We start from the raw sequence: 24,186 nt of genomic DNA on the forward strand, positions 1-24,186 counted from the left end.
TTATCTGTAAGAGTTTCCAAACCGTGAACCACGTATTTTTTTCTTGGTCTAAGATAGAATAAGGACAATCAATATAGCTTGGTAAATGCTGGACTAAATAAAGAATAAAATGATGGTTACACGCGAATTTGTTGCCTACCTTTAATCTGTATTTAAAGCAGCAACAAATATTTCTATCCTGTCTATATAACGGTTCATGAGATACAACCTGCTGACGGATAAAAAGACAGCGGTGTCTCAGTAATTTCAAATAATTCAAAATTAAAAATTTTACCCTTTGTGTACGATACCCGAAACCGAAACATAATTGAATAAACCACAAAAAATAAATTTATATCAAAAAATCAAATTAAACAAACATCCATTGGACTAAGTACCATCTGTTACCAACCAATTATCAAGTCAGTTGCAGCTGTGTAAGACAGAGTACGCATTATACATCGGTGTCTACACAATATCGGTGTCTCGCTTGTTTATTATATTAAGCCTTTATTAACCAAGATACAAGACAGTTATTTCTTTGAGTTTCCGCGTTAAGCAAAGTGAACGCTTAATTACTTTCATCGCTCCCTAATTCAAACTCGTGTGTTCCGCAAATGCGTTTTCCACCATTTTGGAGAATTTACGACGACCGTAAATCATTTACGGTTTTTAGAGTTTATGTTATGTAAATTAGATATATGATGTATGTTTGGATCCCACGCATTTAGTATCATTCGTCTTCAGTGTCGTGGTAAATGTTTATAAATATATCTGTTATTGCGCGCGGGTTTGTCCACGTTGTTGAAGAAAATGTTGTTTTTTAGATTTCGTCTTTAAAGGGCAAAATCATTACTAACGTTCTGCGGTTTGTCTGTCTGTTACTAGGTTATGTACCGTAAACCGTTACAGTTAGACGGATCGCAGATGATTTGTTTCTGTTGCCTCTAAAATAAGAAATATTTTTTTTTTTAATCGAGGTTAAGCAACCATACGTACTGTCATTAGTTTGACGGATGAGATTTCTTTAGCTTTTTTAGAACCTGTTGTTGAATACTACAATTCTACTGATATAAGTACGGAAAAAAAGTACCAATATTGATAAATTAACATCAAATGAAGGGAAAGTTACCGAAAAAAGCAGCTATTACCGAGTTATTTATCAAAGACTATGTCTTTGTGTATATAAGATCATTATCATAGTTATATATAGTCAATAATTTTGTCTAGAATCTTGATAAAACCAGTAACCATTTGTTGAGAACGAATTCAAGATTAAGTTGTTTTATGTACACGCAAGGAAACAATCTCGGGTGGGGTGCGACTTTAAGTCGACGGTTTAGTTTTGTAGATACGATTGGGGTGTAGACATTGTTAGGTAAAGGTCAAAGACAAGAACTAAACTGGAACTAGAATGAATTTGATTATTCTGAATGTTGGTCAGGAAACCAATTGAATGATTGTGTATTTATTAGGAACTATTGTAGGAGAACGATTTGATGCTATATTGTGTGTTACTAATAAACGAGTTTCGATAATATAATAATATTATTGTTTTAACAAAAAAAAAACAGACGCCGAAATAGAATAAAAAAACTACTTAGACAAACTTGGCGAAATTTTATTGTAAATGAAAAAATATTCAACAAAACCGGTTTATCAAGTAAGAAGCTCTATGAAAACAAGAATATTAAAAAAAAACAAAACACAAACGAATTGAAAACCGCCTCCTCTTTTCAGTTGGTTCAGATCATTGTTAACATGTGAAACAGATTTTAACTTACTTTTCGATATTATCTATACTAATATATAAAGCTGAAGAGTTTGTTTGATTGCTTATTTGTTTGTTTGTTTGAACGCGCTAATCTCAGGAACTACTGACCCAAATTCAAAAATTATTCTGTGTTGAATAGACCATTCATCGAGGAAGGCTTTAGGCTATAAACTATCACGCTGCGACTAATAGGAGCGAAGATACAATGGAAAATGTGAAAAAAAACAGGGCAGGTATAAATCATAACTTATATCTTCTACCCACGGGGTTGAAGTCGCAAGCAACAGCTAGTATCCTAATATGAATATTCATTATAATATTTTATAGTTCATAGCCAAAACTGTTTTGAATAGCTAATTCATAAATTTTAATATACTAAATAACATTCATTACTATCATTAACATTTTCAGCCTCAACCTTAGTTACACGTGCTTATCATGAAACACAAATACAAACTTCCGCATACATACATATGATTATAAATATACATAACATATAAATAGAGTTCGCCCACAACTCTGCTAACAGTGACTCTAACTCAGAGTGGATTAGTTAAGGAAAGATGCTGCATTCACTTAATAAACTGCGACTTACGACATTTTATTAAAAACGCAGTATATGTCAAATATGCGGGCCGACGTGCCCAGAAATCGCAAATGATAGAGAGGTTTGGAAGAAAAAGGGAAAGCCTTTGCCCAGCAGTGGGATATAAAAAAGGCTTTATTAAAAAGTATAGAACTGTTAAATAACAATTGCAATATGAGAAATTTTGCGATACGGCTTGGGCGTTTTGAGATGGGCGTATTGAAATTTGAAACTGAATATTTTTTTTACATCGAAATAGCTTGAATGCGGATTAAGACTATATAAAATAATACATTTAAATTAACTTCGTAATCACAAACTGCAACGAAACTATTTAAAACCACCAATAACTAAAGCGAACGTAATTAAAAAAAGTTCTAATGTACGTATTTACTGGTTTTCATCAAGCTTTTCAGTTTAAATTAAAAAGTTTCATAAAGAACAAATAAAAACACAATAATAAAAAAAAAACAAATAAAGTCCGAAACTAAAATTTTCTCTACGACAAAACGCTAAACAAACCCCGAGTCTCACAGTTTGCACCGAGCCTAAACTTGCGCACATCGCACGTAGGTATTCATAGTCCGTCGTAGCAGCAGTGCCGCGTAGACCTCTCTACCGACTCTACGTCCCCGCGGCTACGAATCCCCCGATCGTGCACTAAATATTATATCATCTGTGTAAATATTCGTGTAGTGTCATATTCCTCAATTCCTATTTTTTTTTAGTGTTGTGTTTATAGGTGACTATAGATATTTTTTAATTTGTGTGGCTTCGTAAATTTGCTGTTAAGGTTCGTACCTAGTTTTAAATTGGATTAATTATTTACTTTCGTTTGTCAGGTTTTCTCAAAGTTACTTTGAGGAGTTTATTTGATATTCAGTTGATTAAATGAATACTTAATTTAAGTTTTTAATTAATGAATCGAGTTTGAATGTGCGAGTATTTGTTTGAAATTTGTAGAATTGGTTGATTAAAAAAAATAAGGATATGGTGATAAATTAGGAATAGTAATATTCGTTTTAATTATTTTTATCAATATGATAGTACAGTACGGCTAATATTACTGTACTTTTAATACACGTGCAGTAAATGTATTGGATAACGATACAGTACCATATATTTTTTGTTAGATTTTATTCAACTTAAAGGAATATTTGCTTGTGAAATATACTTATTGATTTTCATATTCACGTTAACGATAAAATAATTTAAATTACATTTATTTTTTCGGTAAATTTAAATTAGTTGAAACAGAAACGTTATTCCAATGAAATCTTTAACAATACTGACATAACTATATGGAATTTGCTTTGACCTGAATAAAAATCTAAATTTTCACTTGAAACAAAACGGATAATGAAGTGAATAAAATCTTAGTCCATTATTTTCTTTTGTTTCACATTTTCGTATAGATAGATATAAGGAAATAATACAAGATAGTTAAGGATATTACAGTGCAATTAGTAATAAGGAAATTAATGCCATTATTTGGGAAAACTCAAAAAAAAATACCTAAAAATAAGTATTCACAAAAAAATCTGTAATTGTTTAACCATTGTCTCGAAAAAAAATCAAACGCAAAAATCAAAAATCGTACGTCCAAAACGGGTCCCTAAAATTTATCGGGTATTCGTTGAAACACGATGTATAAAGAATATACTTTGTCTCTACATTTTGTATCTACAAATTAAACAACTAAATTGTTATAGTTATGAAGTAATGGCTTGGTGTTCATTAATATAAGGAAATACACAAAGGCAGAGTTCAAGTGTTCAATGTATGATACAATTTAGCCATTGCAGCAGGAAAATGTAATACATTTATTATTAAATAAGAATGTTAAATGTGTTACGCTATAATTATTTAAGTAGTTATATATGAGTAGCTAGCTATTGTTACCATTTGCAACAAAAAAACTTTAATCTGTGTTGAATTTTATCTATCGGAATAAAATGACTGTTTTCTTTGTCTTAGTAGAGAAGTAGTTTCTATTGAGTAGCTTGAGAAGCTACAACTGCACAAATTGATAAGGAGGTTAAGCGATGCTTGCTATGGTTGAGATGATGAAAAAATTACATAACTGGTCACCCATGCACGGACGTGGATGGGTCACCATTTTAAATTCTTGGTTCCGACTATATGTATACATATATGAAAACTGAGTTTAGGGGGTCAAATAGGCGGTCGATCCTTGGTACACACTTGATAAATACTGGCACTTAGTTGCATCCGGTTTAACTATAATCAGACATAGTTAAGAAAAGGCTTTGCTGATGATGAGTAGTTTCTAATCTTTAAATAATAGGAACTCTAAAGAAAAGGAATGAGAAAGAATGGAAAGTACATGATTTTTATGTACAAAAAAAGAGGCATTTATATACCATCTCTAAAAAATTATTATTTGTCTGTTGACTTAAGTGTCATTTAAGTACACTTAAGTCAACAGACATTATTATAGTTCCGTATATACAAAATTCAGCAAAACATGTCGCAAGAAGTGTTCTATTTTAAAGACAAAAGAAAAACACAAACAGTTTTCCTTTTTCGAAATGAGGAAACTATTACATTCAATGCCAACAATTTCAAAAACTTTTTACACGTGGAACATTTTAAGTAGTAAAAACGTGATTTAGAAATTAGTTATTCTGTTTTATGGTAACTAAATAAATATAGAATTTTCTGGGAATATGGGATTTCTATAAAAATATGAAATATGTAGAGGTTCTTTAAGATACGTGTAGTGTTTAAAAGGTGTCTTAATTCCTAGACAGCTCTACTTTTGTCGTCAAAAGAGTAGCTTTCGAAAACCTATTAAATTTGGACACGTTTTTGAATAACATATCTCTAATAATATCCGAAGGCGCCTATTATGTGAACAGCTCGAGGCTCCATCAACACTTTGTCTAACTTTGAAATTGAGACGTACATTCTAATATAACTTAATTAATATAAACTTTCCATACATCCTACTTTGATACATATATCATGTTCCTTATTATTCTCTAATTAAATTATACTCATTATTCTGTACAGTTTAGATACTAAACCAAACACGAATTATTATGCTTCGATGTAATAACAAATAAACATTTTTTTTAGACCTGAACAACAGCCCCTTACCGTACACACATACAATTCCGTTTTTTGTTTTAAATAGAATAAGCTTACCAATTAATTATGTATTGTTTTCTATGACTGCAAGTCAAAGGCCTTTTCTCCTTCTGATTGTTTCGGTCTATGGCTAAGAGTAACTAAATAAATTACCCGCAATTCCAAAAAAGGGATTTATGAAAATTGTTATTTATTTTTAGATCTGATTTAATGACTAGGTGCACTTTAACACATCGATACGTTTTTTTATTATTACAATTAACGCTATGTAACGTATTAATGGAATAGCATAAACAATCAATAGATTTATTTAAAGAATCGAAATCAAGCATCAAAGAAAATCGGTACAAAATAAAAGTGAATATATAATTTTATTGAAGTAGAGAAGCAATAAAATAAGTTGCATTTCGGTTGGTGTGTCAAGTAACGTATACATTAGGTCAAGGCGAAACAGAAGCCATATCTCGTGGTCTTGGCTACACTTCAAGTAACATTTGGTCAACTTCGCGTTTTATTGCCGTTGAAAGACATGAGAATACCACGTAAATGGCGTTTTGTTTTGAAACAAAGAAACTGGATTCTCTATAGAAGAGTTTGTTGATAAAAAATTGGTGCGCTGGGTTGTGTTAAGGGTTCCGTACCAAAGGGGAAAACAGCGAAACTAACGAAAGCCGGACGGAAGATTATGTCTGCTTATCTGTCCGTCCGTCCATCAACAGTCTATATTACAAGAAACGTGATAATTACAAATGCTAAAAATAACAATCGAGCAAGTTAAAATACGTTTTCCTTTTAGCCTGTTCTTATGCTAGTATAGAGTTAGTTTTATTTATGTTCTCGTTAAATATTCTAAGATATAACTATGATCGGACGATTAGTTAGATAAAAGTCAAAATAATATGGGTCATAACTAATTCGTAGTTGAAGAAAATTGTTTTAGTCTGTGCCCAACAACAACGTCAATTCCTAAGTTGGCAGTTAGCGAAGACCCGAATTAAAATAAAAGAAACCTTAAACATGTTTTGGTCAGACTAAATATATTCTTAAAAAAATGTATAAAATTTAATTCTCAAAAATAAATATTTCTAAGAAAACAATAAGTCCCTCAAAGTATTTCACGCGTATTAATATACAAAGATTGGAAATTGAACCCGATACCCGGATTCCGCTCAGTCGGGTCGAAACACGGACGATCAATTTATGGCGAACTTTGTTGCAAATGTAATCGGTTTCAATTAACGCGAGCCACCCTTCTATTTATATAATACTGGTATAATACTATATCGTGGAATAAGTATTTTTCTTTTATCGCTCAACCAACAATTGGAGATGATATAGTAAGTCAAAATGTCGTGTGATGTGACTTCTCATTACACTTCACATTACCAACAAGTGACGTCACTAGCCCCTCTTTCATACATTTCTTCTTCTTTTTCAAGTTCTTAAGCTTTTATTAATTTCATAAAATAAAAATACTAATCCTATTGATTCATTTTATGAGCATTTGATAATTTAATAAAACGCGACGCCAAGAAACAAAAACGGGTATAGAGTCAAATATAGAATTTATCGTTAGTCATAGAATATTTGCCAAACAAAATATTATATTAATTAAATCGATAGTATATTAATGGACGATACATAAATGATAGATATGAGAAATGAAAACACATTAACTAACTTAAATTTTTACGTCAAGTACTTATGGAAAACAGGAAAACACTTTCAAACCTCTTAAGCTAAACTATTTTTATTCAAAATATAAACCTCTCTCCTTTAAAAACAGGATATTTTCCTCCGAAAAATGAAATATTGAACTCGTCTTTTCCTTTAACATTTACGATTTAAAAGTAGTGTCGCTATCCAAATGACTGGAGTTATCACGTAGCGCCGATTGCAACGCCTCGCTGCTGACAGCTGATCCAGCAACCGTCTAAAAGAGTCTAGTTTTCATTTTTCAGGAACAAATTTTGAGTAGAAATCGGAGTTGAATGGGAAATTAATGATGATGAAAAAACGCAATTCTATTTCGGCGGTCGCTGTATGTGATGAAACTCATAGCTAGACAGTTTAAATTTTCACAGATAATGTATTTGTGTTGAAGTAATAACAAAAAAACATAGATTCTATATATATTACGATTATAAATCTGAGGAGCGACATTTTTTTTGGAATTATGTTATTTCCGGTTCGAAATGGAATTTTAGGATATTTTTACACCATCATGAGTTACTACTAAAACTCGAAATTCAGTCAGCCTTTCTTTACAGCAAAGAAAAGGAGATTGAGAGTAAGTGTCTTGCACAACTTATTTGACAATCGATTTGATTTCTTAACTTCTGAACGCGTAAACCAATTTTCATGTATGAGATATCACACAAACCGTTCCCGAAGAACATCACATTTCATACCGATAACTCGCAGTGTCGCGCTAAAACAAAAGAAAGTTTTTATTTTTTTGCGTTGTAACTAGGTCACATACTTCTCAAGATGTATACACTAAAACAATTACCTACCTAGCCTTTTTACATTAATAATGCTCTGTGTAACCTTTACTGTTTTATTAACAGCATATTTCATAAGTACTCACGTGCCTCCAGCTGTGTTCGCTCTCAGAAATGTGTTAATTATTCAACAAAAGATGATGTTTGTGATAATATTTTGTAATTAGGTGTCTTGTACTTGTAGTTTGTGATAAAAAGTATGAAATTTTATGGAATTGCCTGTTTTTACGTAATGCAAATTTAAACTGAGTAAAAATCTTTTGTAAAAAAATATTAAGCGATTTGTAAAATCTAAATAAAATTGTTAAAAATCAAAATTTAAATCCATTTGTTCGAGTTCGGTCACACCGTAGCATTTTTTGAACATCGTCAAAAAACATTTCGATAACAACATTAAAATGAAGGTCTTGACTAATACGTAGAATAGAATGAAAAATTACTACTACGCTACGCAATAGTATGAAAAATTTTCACTTAAAATCTGTCTGGATATTTAAATTGTTAATTCATGCTTAAAAATAGAAAATCAATCATTTCAGCCTACACAACAGATTCTAGCCACAGCAAACTTTAATTAAACCTTTCTAACAAGATTCCCATCTCATGACTCACTCACACACTCATAACATATTCAAATACGTCTATTACATAATAACCTGCGTGAATTAATATCCCAGTGTCGTGGTAGAATATAGTATTTGATACAGGTAACAAAAGGAATTTGTAGTTTAGGAGCGGTACTTAAAGTGCTATTTTATAAGCTTGAGTGTTTCACCTTGAGTGTTGAAGTGGGTAACTAGTGGATGTTACTATGCCTTTGAATAATTGGATTTGAATTGTTTAAGTCTTTTTTACAACTTGTTTTTGAGTATACACTGAAGTTCGAAAATATTCGTTAACTAGCTCTTGCCCGCGACTTCGTCCGCGTGGTTAGAAGATATGAGTTATGATTTATACCTGCTCTGTTTTTTTACACATTTTCCATTGTTGCTTCGCTCCTATTAGTAGCAGTGTGATGGTATATAGCCTAAAACCTTCCTCGATGAATGGTCTATTCAATACAAAAATATTTTTTCAATTTGTACTTTTAGTTCCTGAGATTAGCGCGTTCAAACAAACAAACAAACAAACCCTTCAGCTTTATATATTAGTATAGATTTGAACTACATTCGTGACGTCAAGCGTATGTTCCCCATTCACTGTAAATTGATCAATGTATTTTTGCGGGATAAATTAAAAACAGGTTTCTATTACAATAACCAGTTAACAAGAAGGTTCAAGGTTTCACTTGGTTTTGAGTACACGATGAAATCTGAAATTATGGGAAGGAAAATCCTAATTTTAAACGCTTACAATCGTTATTCACAAACACTTTTTAAGTAGCTAATATTTCCTTAACTAAGTGAAAAACAATAGTCACCTAATTTATACTCTTAAATGACAAAAAAAGAAAAAAAAGACCAGTTAAGCAGAAGAAATGCTAGCAAAAACTCGTGCACAACCTCGATCGTAATTTAAAATGGAAATAAATTTTCCAATTGCCGAGATGTTTATAAAATGTAGCTAAGTTTTTTCAGTAAACTACATAATGTCGAAGCCAATCGTGTCAATATAGCTAACGCTTTCAACCAACTGCAAATTAATTGACTTTCCACGAAACTACTTCAGATAAAGCAATACGGGACTTTTAATTAAGGTGCAGTTGTAGGTTACGATAATAGAGGACTTCATGAAGTCCTTCGGAGGTAGACCAAAGAAAATGTTAAATGATGCAAGTTTTTTTAAAGCGCATTTATCAGGATTGCCCGACTAGTTTCAGATCGACTTTCGGCCCCGCCCGCTTGATTAATGGTTGGTTCTGCAACTAGTCGGACAATTCCGATAAAATAGCGTGAGTAAACCCTTGCATTAGCGAAAAATTAATCATCCTCGCGATACTAACTATAAAAGCAAAGAAAAAATGCCTGCTTTTTTGGGGTACCGTAACTAAATAGTAAAAACGGAACCCGATCACGCTTCATTGTTTGTCTGTCACCTCACCAGGCTGTATCTGGTGAACATTGATATCCTTGGTATTTCTGTTGTTGCTTTAACAAACAAATACCTAAACAAAAAATTTTGAAGCTTCAGCAACGGTTTTAACGTCTTAACGTTTTAACGTTTACTTTGTGGGTCGATGTCAAAGAAATTTCAGTGTATTGTTTTTTTATAGGTATTTCCCAATTACATTAAAATTTGTTCAGTATTTAGGTATCTACAAAAGCATAAAATATTGATCATAAATCCGCCGGTTTTGTCCTTACATCATTCATATCTGAAAATATCAATTATTTATTCTAAAAATAAAATACTATATCATCAAAGTAACAAAACACAAAGTGACACAGAGATTAAGTTTCACTTATTTATGGAGTCCTTGGGTGTGTAAGTGAGTGTAATATGTTAAGGGGTAGCGGCAAAGTGAAACGGCCTTGCTCGGCTGCATGTTCTAGTGCTCAAAGGACGATGTATAAAACTAGGTTTTATACAAGCCTTGTATGTAAATACACGGTCAAGTACGAGATGGGTTTGCGACACTGACGTTCCCGTAAATATAGGCTAAAATAATTATTATTTATTGAAATAACGGCGACAGATAATTATTATCTGTGAAAACCTAAATTCTGGTTATTCGTGAGATACTCCCTAGTGGCAGACCTACGGATAGGTGGACGGATTGTGAGGGTTTTATTATAGGGCTAAGTTTTACCCCTTGGGTATGAAACCTTAAAAAGGATCCTAACGGCATCAGTTCTTTGTCTCTCTGTGTTTTTGAGTCTCAAGAAATTCGTTCGCATTGTGGTATTGTTTCAATTCAGATCAAATAGCCTTTATACCTTATAGCAGAGGCTTTAAACTGCTGCAAAAAATAACAATCCTCTCAACACCCTTTTAAGTAACCCAAAAACGTTTTTACTCAGCTTCAAATAGCTTGACGAACGAAACTATATCATACTACAGTACAGAATCTATAACATTTTAGACAGACCTTCTTGACACAAAGATAGAAACAAACAAATTCACATTTCAAGAGCGATTACTCTTGTAGCAGCGGTGGAATCTTCATCTTTATTGACTCCAAGACCTTGGACCAGTTTGTGACATTAAAACGGCCTCGGGAGAAACTGCATTCTCTGTAAGTGACGTGACGAGAATATTGCCGGGATCGTACAGTCAAGAGCAGAAGTCGAATAATATAACCATAGGTATTTATTGAATACAGGTTTTGCCACGTTTTTATAAATTCACTTTCTTGTTTTTATGTTTGTTCTTTTTGTCGTTCAGCTTGGATGCTTGCTATTAAATTTTGAGGCACTTCCCGACAAGCTGAAATTTTCAGGGTTGCTTCAAACCCGATGACGTTGCAATTTACTACCATAAAACGGCTGGACCGAATTTGATAAAATTTACATATACATTAAAAAACGTGGGTTTTTAGACTATTATTATATTAAATTTAATTACAATACTCATTTAATTAGAAGTAGTTTTAAAAATGTGATTGTTTTGGCGGCTGTACCAACGTGATATATTTGTTAATGGTCCGTTATTTTTTATAGTTGCTACAAGTAAAATAGAGTTGTGTCAGGTATAATTGCGTAATGACCTTTTGGAGCATTCTTGGAATGCTTTTTGTTTGGGAGGGTTTTTGAAACCTTATAATGTGATACGCGATTAGTGTTGTGTATTTGAATGTAATCTTAAAAACAAAGTTACACGGACATGAGTTTAATGTTAAAACAATAAAAATTAGTGTATAAAACGTGGGAATAAAGTTGTATGTAGATTACTTATGATCGCGAAAAATCAAGTGTAAAATAAGAACGTGCTACTTCTGTGTACGTGTGTATGTTTCCATTTTATACCCCCGTCCAAATATTGCATAAACCTTTCAAAGTCTAATAAAAACCAAGCTTTTAAAACAAACTCTACATTAACACATAATTTAAAAACACAAGTGTGGAAAACTGACTCAGTGTACCGTAAATCATCGGATATTTTCGGATATTTCTCGGTATTGTTCGGTTTATGAGAGAAAATGATTTGTTGCTTCTGGAAATAAGACCTTGCTTTGAAGTTAGGTTAATAGTTCATTTGTTTATTTACTTTTTATGATGTAGTACGTAAGTAGTGTTTTGAAAGAGTTGATCTGTTTGTACATACTGTTATTAAGACTTTTTACCCTTTGCATACGAAAGCAAAGGGTAAAAACGGAATTAATCTTTCTTTCTGTCACAAAGCTGTATAACGTAAGTGACTGTATAAAATAAGTCTAACAGACCGTGGAATTCAGACGCCACATAATAAATAGAATAAACGGGGTTAAGTTATCAATTACTAGTACGCTTATTCGGTTATGAATTTATTCGTAAAGAAAAACGACTTCAAGTTTCACGGATATTATTCCTCGTAAAATGTGCGTTATTACATTCGTTCGCTCAAATAAGAATGATGTGACATTATTTGAAATTCTTTAGGTATTAATTCGTCCACATTTCCAACACCTTCATTATTATATATTTTATTATTAATATCAAAACGAAATCCCATCGTAATCATTGCAATAAACTGTTGAACAAGTGAACTAGACACCAATTTAACTTGAGGAATATTATACAATATTGATTTTGGCAGACGAATTGCGACCTACATAGGCTGGATGCAGTGGGCTAAGTTTTCGAGGGTAGACAGTGAGCTATTTTTGGAAATAGGTCGTATGGGCACACAATGTGAACCCACTTGGTTATACTTTCACTGCAAATGTCTGAAAGTTTCATTCTAGGTTAGGGGTGTGAGTGTGTGTAATTGAGTGCTTGTGTGTTATATGTTTCAGTGAGTTTATTAGTAGATTGGGTATGGAACTATATGTCTTTGTTATTTGGTGAAGTTAAATAATTTGCGAAAAAGCTGTTTCTGTTTGTGTGGTTCTGGTTCCAGTTTTTATTAGTTTCTAATATGGTTGTTTTTTTCTATCGAGCGTTCTGGTTCTCATCGGTAGACATGGAACTTATGCTTCTAGAGCGGAAGAGGTAGAGACGTATGCCTATATATAATGTAAAACAATTACATTTTAAGTTACAGGTAATTATTATTTTGAGTAAAAAAAAACATCAACTTACCCAAGTGTAGATATTTAAATGAGCCCAACTTTTGCTAGAAAAAAACTTTAACGGGCATCGGTAACGTCGTCAAACGTCTTCAAATAATCATTCTTCCAGAAGACAAAACACTTCGTCAACCAAAATAGTCAAAATGACATATCAATCACTCGAATCATGTACCCTTTAATTAAATAACAACAAAAACCACAATCAAACGAGCCCAACGCTTAATCAGTGAGGGACAATTTAATCAGTCAATAGTCCGAGAGACCAATCGCAGCCAATAAATATTACCTCATCGCCAATAAAAATATATTAGTGTGACTAAATAGGCCGTCGAATGGCCTCTTAAAATTATAGCGTTATGATACTATTATTGATGAATCAATCGGTTTTATTTGACTGTCGACTATATAGGAGTGACGGGAGAATAGATATTGTTGGTTGTTAGAGTAGAGATGGCGCTGGGCTCTTTGATGCAACGGAGATCTTACATTCAAAATTGTTGTTTGGTTTGGTTTTGATTTTGATTAAGTTTTCGATTAAAAAACCCAGGTAAAAAGATAAATCTTTAATACTCTAATCGTTTACTTCTAAAGATATTATCTAAGAAGTTTATGAAAGCACATTTAAAGTGACACATAATAAAAGTCTAGAAATTTAGGATTTTAGATTTATCATCAGAGGCGTATTATGATATAGGCAAACTAACAAATTCACTCACTTACACATTAGGATTTAGGTATTACACAACACAACTGGCTTATTAAAAACTGTATTATAAATAGATATTAATTAAAAACAAAGGGCTTGCAAAAGGCTCAAGGTCAGGGACATCACAGTTGTGACGTCATCACGCCGCAAGGAGTTTCTATTAAACGATGACGTCACTCACTGCAATGTCGCAATACCGTTAATTAAGTTCAGGGGTTACAATTATGTTTTACGTGACTGGAAATAATTAGAATGTGTTTCAGTTGCTAAACGCTCATAACACAAAATGTGAACGCAAAAGTAACTGTGTCTGTTTGTCTGTCCGTCTGTATGTTATGCGACACGGTTTAACGGCTAGTCTATTTTTTCATAAAACCTACGTTTTTCATAAACTTAGAGGTAAAATAATATCAACCACATCGATTACGTTCACGCGGGCAGAGGCACGATGAAAAACTAGTTTTATATTAAAATGTATTATGATCTTTTTTCTCAATTTAGTGCTAACTAATGCGGTGAATACCATTAACTTTGTGCCCAGAATCTTTACCGAAAAACCACAGATTTCGTTAAAAGGGATACTAAATCAAAAATACAATTTCAATAATCGACCATCGAGCGAAACCGATTATACGCGGGTAAACGAAAAATACCCTCATTTTTGCTAATAGATGGCTGTTATCAAGAAATGAGGTGCCTAGTTATAACACTTTCATTTTCAAATACCCTATTTTATCTTTTCGGACCGACCAATGAAAACAAAATGCGGGATTTTCGTGACCGTTTTTAAAATACGAATAGTTACGAAGTAGTACGAATATATCCGAAGTCTAAAATTAAACTTAGGGAATTCAACGATATTTATTTGTTACGATTGAAACGACAATTCAAATGTCATGCTATTTATTGACGACTGCCAAATACTGTACACGACTGAAAAAAAATGCTGCAAACGTGACTGCGTATTGCAAACCATTTTACAATATATATTATTATTATTTTCACAAGTAAATTAATTAACGAAGAAGTAAACTAATAATACTATTTTTTTTTGTTGTAAGAATTTTTTTATTAATTTTTTATAACCTTTGTGAGGTCCTACTGCGTTTGCTCAACCGTAGAAACTCAGAAGTCTTTACCCTCTTTTCTGCCAGACTTATCTGGCCTTTATTTACTCAATAACAATATTAACAACTATTTTTAGATAACAAGGTTTTGATGTTGTACGTGCTATTTTAGATTTAAGATTTCTGTAGGTCTAAGAATTACGATACTTTCTCTCTTGATTTATATTAGTAGTTTTTTGTGTAAGACTGTTGCCAGACAGAGTCAGCGCTCTACGCTGTGATAGCGCTGTCACGTTTCCATCACCCGCAATACGTGTAATATTAATCCCACCAAAAACATTAAATGTAAAAAAATGCCAAGTCTCTCGATGCAGTCTTTCCATCGTAAAAAGTTTTGAGATCTCATAGAAGCCAAGTCCTATTCAAAATATTTTGTAGTTATAAATCAACATTTAGTAATTGTATCAATAGTTTTCTTTATATTATAATTATAGTGACTTGGCAATGAGCACGAGAAGAAACAAATAAAACGGCATATTTGTAGGAGTTGAAAGTTACACACACCGCATGCGTAAACATTAATATCACAAAATTAATTTTCTTTTGGTTTATCCGTGTCGTCCCAACCGAATTTCGGCAAGGGCAGTCAGTCTTAGTGTACTCTCGATTCATTTACTTTCATAAAGCGATGGCCCGTAAGGTATTCTTAATTATTGTATTGGAGCATGTAGTCGGTAGTGACCATCATGATTCACACATAACAAATAATCTGATCACTGGTCTCGTCAGTAACATTTGCACATAATTCCAGGCATCAAGCAGCTTTTAATTTGTGCTCATTGCCAAGTCACTATAATTATAATATAAAGAAAACTATTGATACAATTACTAAATGTTGATTTATAACTACAAAATATTTTGAATAGGACTTGGCTTCTATGAGATCTCAAAACTTTTTACGATGGAAAGACTGCATCGAGAGACTTGGCATTTTTTTACATTTAATGTTTTTGGTGGGATCTCATTTATTTTTTGTAAGTGTATTTCTTTCTTTTTTTTTAGGTGTCATAATTTCTAGGACTTCAGCTACTGCTTTGCTTAGAACCCATTCTCTATCTCTATCTCTTTTGTTTCTTCTCTGAGACTTCGTTACTTCTAATGTAAACAAGCTTAAACTTATATATATATGCATATATATATCTACTAACTTACAAACTATAGCTAAACTAAACTAAATAACACGTAAAGTTCTCCGAATATCAATTATCACTACAATATTTTTTAGTTTCGAAATGGTTTTTCATAGACAGGTGGCGCTATCAAATGAAAATTATCGAATTATTCTGAAGTACTACTTAGACTGCGCTTTGTAACGAAACCATAGCGCGATTCAGACACGTACAACGCCATCTATCGAGCGCGCATACAATATTTATCGCAATACAATGGAGTTTTAGCTTTATTAATTTAATGAATTATGAATTTTATGTATTAATTTGTATTAATGATAGTCTGTGTATTACATTTATATTATTCTTTTCTATTCTATGTATGTATTCATCCAATTGAATAGGTACTTAAACAACGAACAAAGTTAACAATGCAGTCAAAATCCATACATAATGTTCTTGCCAAACCGCAAATATAAAATTGTTTTCTATGGCATATTATTTTTTAATGTTTTTATAATTTTTCCTTTATATGTGGCTAAGGACCAATCTTGGTGGAAAATTTGAAGTTTCTAAGTCTGCTAGAAGTACCTTAGATTTTTGATGATCTGTCAGTGAGTCAGTGAGTGACAAAATGGTGTAACTTTGATCGACCGTAACTCCTAAACCATTAATTCAATTGGCATGTAATTTCGAACTTAAGCTTGTTCTAATGCCTACTATTATTCCCCGAAAAAGCTAAACTCCTAGCTTTGTCCACGTCGAAGATACAGGGGGGGCGAAACAGCCGCGAATCGCTTCGAGAAAAGATGGTACGGCCGTGCCCGTTTTGCTCGAGACTTGGCAGGGGCACTGCCGTGCCCTCAGATTTAAGGCATGGCGGTAAGCCTTCGAAATTCATATACCTCGTCACCTTGGAAACGGCGAATTCTCTCGAGATTTGTAAGGAAAGTATTGGATACCATATTCAAATTCTTTGGCATACAGCCTGTAATAATGTGTTTTATTTGATTTGTTAAAGTAGCGTCTTGGCATTGTAACTGAATACTTGATTCATAAATTATTTGAAAGTATTGTTACAAAAATGTAATTCCATTGAACTGATTCAAATCGATAAACCATTTCATATCTGATCTCATAGCATTACAAAACAAATGAACGTTTTTAATATTGTTGTATTCTCGAGCAGAGTTCTGATTTTCTTGCATAATTAAAACCAAAAATACTTACAATAATATTTTCGTTGATTTACGTATTATCATTTTTTTGGTAACTTCTCTACCAAAACAACAATATTGATTGAATAAAAAACTTCAATGAAATTCCATTCAAGTATTCTCGTGGATATAAAACCTCCATAGGATTCGGGGCATCAAGAACTAAAATCGAAAAAACAACCGCGATAAAATCCTAACAAAAATAGTTTTATTAATACACAATACGATGTTAAAATATCATATTTATCTTTCCTAAGAAAATCCAAAGAAAAGCGGATTATGAAGTATCAAAGAGGCCAAATAGCAAAGGAAAGTGTATCACTAATACTTTTATCTTTTAATCCGAAAGTCTTTTATGGACGTAATACGGACATCAATGTGAAGAAAAACTACTTTCTAAATCATAAATCTTAACTACAATAAAAGGTCGTTAGGAATATAAAAGAAATACTTCGTACTATAAACTTCTACATACCATATTATAGTATTACATCTAAAGAAAAAACTTAATAGGAAACAAACGAAAAAATAAAAAGTGATCACACACTTTTGAGGTTATATTTTTCTTAAGACTCATGAGCGGTATTGCATATGTTCCAAAAGCAAGTTACCATTTTTGGCGCAATTTTAAATGTCAAATTCATTAATTGCTTGACGGTGCTACGATGTGTAATTTAATATTCTGACTGAACAAACTAGATGTAACTGTAACAAAAGCGTAAAAATACACTTGGCAAGAACTATTGAGTCTTAGCCACAATACAAAGACATAAGGAAGCAATTCATACAACCTATTTTCATTTTGACAGCGATGATTGCGCAAATCTTGCATTGATTTTGCAAGATACGTAATAACCACCATAATAACATATTTATTGAATTTCTTACACGTTAAACACGAAAGCTCAAAGATGCCAATGATAAATATTCCACAACTCGGAAAATCTCATCTTCATATTGGCAAACAATTTATTGATAATGCATTGGGGATACGTGCAGCGGATTTTCGTTTTTACCACTTTGTGTTAAGAGTTATTTTTGACTGGGAACGTTTGCTATAATCATGGCACGATAAATAACGGAATGTTTACTAAAGTCGTAAAGCAAACTGCTGTAACTTTGATCATACAGAACACATAACGGCCTTGTTATGTAGACACGTTTTGGTAGTTATCACTTGTATTCGATTTTGGACTTTGTTTGTCCTCGTTTAAAGTTAAAATTGAGTATTAGGAAGCTAAATGTCTTTGATTTTGAATTTAATTTGTTGAAGTTATACTTCTGCGATGATTAAAGTGAATTCTTGCAATGCGTGCGCCCACCGACACTTGAAATTCTACATCGTGAGTTAGTTCTAGGTGGCATATTATCGATAACTATGTTCAAGTTGTACATATATTCTAGTATTTTTACTGTGTTATCAAAAATTTTTTGATTATTATTTTTTTATTAATCACAACTAAATGTTAGTTATTTTATCTCCACATGGTAAAGAAATAAAACATGTAACGCGTGTACATACGTACACACACTCTAATTTCTTTTTTCTTTTTGTATGATGTACAACCTGGTGTCAGAGTTCAAACCGCCTACGTGCCTGAAGGTCTCATCCGTGGCTTAACACAAAAATAGATGTAAAAATGTGAGATATCCTTCTGATGTTTTCCTTCACGGTAAAAAAGTGTTAATTACTTGTGAATACGCACATGAATTTCAAAACACATGCTTACCTGCGATGGTTATAGATAAAAAAAGATTGTATCAAATATTAGAAGGTCACCACAGTTGTCACTATATCATCTAATATTAAAAATAAGCTCACATATATAAGTAGACGTATATAAAATTGGAATGCTTGTTTGTAATATTGAAAGAATCCTTTTTGAATCGGATAAAAATTAAAATATAACGCGACATATACCTTTTTTCCATCTGTTTGATCCAGCTAATCTCTGAAATGGCGGGACTATTATTGGCATGTAGTTGATATAAAGCTGAGTTACTAGAGTTAGTTACTAGGGCTACTTTTATTTTAGAAAACTTACGTAATTCCACGAGGACAAAGGCAAGTACTGCAATTTATAAAAAAAAACAACACATTTTAAAAACGAAAAAATATTAAAATATCTATCAAAATGCTTATAAATTCTGTCATGCTTAAAGGAAAAGTTGAAAGTTTTCGTACGCTCATACCTCTGGCACTTTCAGCTTATAATCCCCGTATTTTAAAATAGAGCTTTGAAAACCTGGCTTTGTGCACCGTCCGAAATATTTCTGCATTATGAAATTCAGACGATTGTGCTTACTGACCTCAAATGTTTTTGACACTAGGTGTATATTAAGAGTTGAAATATTTCATGTTCATTTCGCAAGTGAATTATTAAACTGCTCGAAAGAAGTTTATGTTATTAGTCGAGGCTTATTTCGTTTTTATATTGTTCTTACTGGTTCATTGTTAGACAGAATGTTAATGTAGATTACCACGATTATTCACTTGCGGATTATTTTAGGTTTTAGTATTTGGTATTTATTCTAACCCCCTAGACTCATTTGGATAGAAGACAAAGAAGGATGCATGCTATTTTGAAGTTTATGGTGCCGTTTCTTCTCTACCCCTTACATTGTCGTCCAAGTCTTACCAAGTAGACTTGTTAGGTAATTAATTCCAGATTCTGATTTCTAGTGTCTTAAAAATATAGAACAGCTCATAAAACTTATCAAAACTTTAACATCCCTACAAGCTTTGGACCTCATATCACAGGAACATGTACAAGAATCGGTTTACCAAATCCAGGTCAAAAAAACGTGTTCCCAATAAAACAGATTAATATTCGCCGATAACAACAGATAGCTCGCTAAGTCCTCAATTTAACATCTAATCTAATAATAAGCCTCGTCTGTTGTGACCCAAAACACTTATCACGGGATCATACCAATTTTGTCACGTCCCGTTTCCTTTAATACCCATCCGTTGTCAAATTACTTTTGAAGGTAATCTGATGTGAAATCGTTTTAGCAATATATTTTTGTTTTATATATCGCTAATATAACTGCATAATAGTGATTCGATAAAAGGTTAGCTATGATTGTCGCGCTAAGTCCATAGATGAGTGACCATCTTTGTCATAAGGAAGTCAGTATCCAGTCGCTCCTTGTTGAACACTGGTTTTTCTAAGTAAAAGACATTGCCTTTTTGAACGCTGAAAAGACGTTACACAATGCTTGTAACTGCCTCTCTCTCCCTTAAAAGAGCTTATCGAAAATAAGTAGTAAAATATTACGACCAAATATATGTGAAAGTTTAATTCACAACACTCCATCATCAAAAGTCGGGTCTAGAAGTTAGGAATTTTAACCATATATAGGTCAGTTTTCGTATTTATTGTTTGACCCAGTTGTCACGTGTTTTTGGACAATATTTTGCTTAAAATAACAACATATTTTCGAAAGCAAATCTAGCCTCGAAACAGTGTTTTGAATGGAACTACTTGAAACTGTGTGTTGTTGGGTTAGACTCAAAATGCAGAGTCGAATGAGAGCATGAGAAAAATATTCATAAAAGAAAATTGACATGATTTTTGTAGAGCAGGGAATTGAAGTTTTTGACTAAATAAATCACGGAGCATAATAAAAATAAGGTTGGATGGAAGTTAAAGTTACGGGTTGCTAGTAGTTCATTTTTTTCTGAGTATAATTAGAAGAATAGATAATACATTGACCATATATATATAATTTTAAAAATTCAGTACTCATACAAAAAACTAAGTAAGTGAATTTTGCGTTCTAAATATTCTTTATACAAATTTTGTCCTACAAATGTAGGTGTACATCCCAAATTCTACGCAATCCTCACCTTATCAACAGCTATTACGACTCTCCTAATATTATCAACCTCCTTTCATAAAAAGACGTCAGTTTTATCAAGGAGAGACGAACAATAATAAATTCTCTCTCGTCTTACAATTTTGATGAAACAGGGTAAATTTAGTCTCGTTTGTTTTCGCAAATGGCGGATAAAGAATTTGACGACAAGACTTAGGAGCGTCGTTTGATGGCTTCCGAGGAACTCATTTAAACGGTTGAGTTATAAACAATATTTGGATGAAAATATATTTGAATTGTATAAGAGGGCTCGGACAATGTAACTTCGTATTAGAAAAGAAGGAAATGTTCCAAAACTTCAAAGGTATTGGGGTGACATTAATTTTTCGTCAAGTGACGTGACTTTGACTTTTCAGTACTGAACATTTGAGCCTATCGTTAGCGTTCGGAGAGATGTAACTTAATTAGGGGCTCAAAGTTACATGATATTTTAATTTTCTTTAAATTAATTAACTTTAAAGAGCAACATCGCAATCGCTAAACAAAAATAAATAAAAGGTAGAAATCGTTTTCTTAGAGTACCTAATAAAACTAGTTTTTTTGCTGGTTTCTTTTACAATTTACCTCCAAGCTTCCAAGAAATTGCTGCTATTAAAGTTAAGGTCCTCTTGTTCCGTATTGCTTTTAAACGCCCTTTGTAAAACACAAATTAGTTTTCCACTAACTGTTTAGTGGAAAAACTTACGAACTATAAACTTGGATAAGAACGTAGTCATGAATTTCAGGACAAAGACTAAAGTTAGGTAGAGTTATTTACTAAAAGTTTTAATGCATTAGTAATAGGTTTTTAATTAATCAAACTCAAATTTGCGTTAAACCAAACCGGAGTCCTTAATCATGAGCTGACGGGGCAAGATCCGAAACTAGTCGGGCAATCCCGACAAATACGCGTGAGTAAATCGTTGCATCTCTTTATCATGATATTTTCCATTTTGAACGAAATGAACGCGAAAGTTTGTAAGTAATTCACGTAAAATACTTATATCTGGTATGGTATAGTTATATCTATACTAATATCCTGGTTAATCGAAGTCGGGGCAGCGGCTAGTAGAGCATCCAAGAGTCATTTAAAACATCATTTAGTTAAACTGTATGTTTGTTATTGGGTACAGATAAATTTGACCAAGTTAAATTCGTTGCATACAAAAAACTGTACTTTCCTAGTCTTCTCGACTCCTTCTCAAAATTGCCTAAGAAAAATACCAAACCTAACCTTACTTCAAATTAGATTTACCCAGACCTAATTTGACGTACAAGATGTATATAGAATGTACTGCCAAGATTGAATGGCCATCGCCCAAGGCCACATATGTTCCGAATTGGACTACACTGGACCCTTAGACGGGGCTCGTAAACGCTGACAATAATGTTTGGCAAAAGTGGCTTGGATCGCAGGAAATTGGCTATCTCGGCCAGATATGGACGAAAGGAAATGAGTAAAATCATTTTTTGTGAAATATCGCATTGTGCTTGCAGCTTCATCGTTTATAACGGTAATTGAATATGGAGTTGATTTAGTGGACTGAATGTTCTTTTATTGATAAAGAATATTGGGTTTCAAATAGAAATAAAAAGCGACATGTTTCGAATCTTTTACCAATTTTATGAGACAGAAATAAAACCGATCAAATTTGAGTCCGACTTGGCATAGTGATGGTTCCAAATAAAATTGATAACTAATTTAAAAATTAATTACCAATTTATTTAACCTCGATTTCCATTATTATTTTTGTTGTAGAGGCAACAGTGAAAAGAAAGTGAATAATTGAAAGTGTCAACTGACTTGTTTCAATTTTTGGTGACGGACAGATAGCGCGGCCTCACCAATAGGAGTTTTTACCCTTCGGATATAGAACCAAAGAATACATCGGTACCGACTATTCCATTATTATGCCACCCAAAATATTTTGCGCAGTTTTCAAATTCGAGTTTCATTTCAAACTTTTGCTACAACCGCAATAATCATTGTTGTACCAACTTTTGGATTATTGCAAATGATTTACACAGAGTCAGACCGCGGAAAATGAACAACATTTATGATAACTAGGTCACTGTTGTACAAATAGTTAATTTGAGGGTGTAAAGCGAGTTTGCGTTTTTCTGTTTTTGGGGAAAAATTGAACCTTATTGAGTACCCTATTAATTACCTAGACCTAATTCTCCATTAATGGTTTTTTAGGATAAAAATTGGAACCCTATTGAATATCCTATTTATTAAAACCTAATGTTCTGATGATGGCCCTTTGTGCGTTTGTCTCATGCATGGTTTTAGCTATTATTTCACATATTATAACAGTAGGTACGATTCTGTTGCAGTTACAAAAACATAAATTTAAAATTCAACAAACGTACGGCGGTTATTGCCTGAGTGACCAATAGTTTCAGCAAGTTTGTTTTTCTTTAGCCTGAAAATCCTTATTGTTCCGAGGCCGACTCAATTTCACGAGATTTTTCTACTTCATTGGATTTTATGATTACTGGCAATTCTAGATTGAAGATATTGTTGTTTTCTTGTTTACAAAGCACTTTTTTGCGTTCCATTTCACAAATACTGTAATAAATTTGTATCAGACTAATTGAATAGTAGTTAAAAGGAAATAGTTGTATTTTTTTAATTTAGTTTCTATTATTTATATTTTTTTACGAAACATAAAATTAAATTAATTTGAGAAAACTAATAATAGTCAAAAGTTTTACAAAAATTGAGGTCTATAATTATTTTCATTTCAAATTGTACAAAAACACAATTCAACTTTAAAACATTATTCATCTAAGAAATTGTAACGTGAAAGTTGGGTCGGGCCATTGTGAGGTTCATGTTCAGATAATCAAACTAAGCCAATTATTATTATAGGGAAAGTTGTAACAAGGTTAGATACTTGCCTTGCCAAGCAATTTATGGTTGATTCGTTTCTGAAGACTCAACTTGAAATATGATATCTTTGGGTAAATGCTTTTTTTTTTATTTAAATAGTTTTTTAGTTTATTTTTATGTCTGAGTGAGTGATATGGGGTGTGGTCTTCTACGTGATAAAGGGA

General features: G+C 32.5%; 1 protein-coding gene across 1 annotated transcript in view; it reads left to right on the forward strand.

Annotated features, from left to right (window-relative positions):
* The first annotated feature begins 2,806 nt into the window (after positions 1–2,806).
* Positions 2,807–24,186, forward strand: part of LOC113500001 (head-specific guanylate cyclase) — a 79,037-nt gene continuing 57,657 nt past the window's right edge. The window contains exon 1 of the mRNA XM_026880644.1: positions 2,807–3,132. The gene's annotated coding sequence lies outside the window, so the exon portion shown is untranslated. The remainder of the gene's footprint in view (positions 3,133–24,186) is intronic.

Source organism: Trichoplusia ni, chromosome 13 (genome assembly GCF_003590095.1).
Source record: "Trichoplusia ni isolate ovarian cell line Hi5 chromosome 13, tn1, whole genome shotgun sequence".
In the NCBI taxonomy this organism is placed as follows: Eukaryota; Metazoa; Arthropoda; class Insecta; order Lepidoptera; family Noctuidae; genus Trichoplusia; species Trichoplusia ni.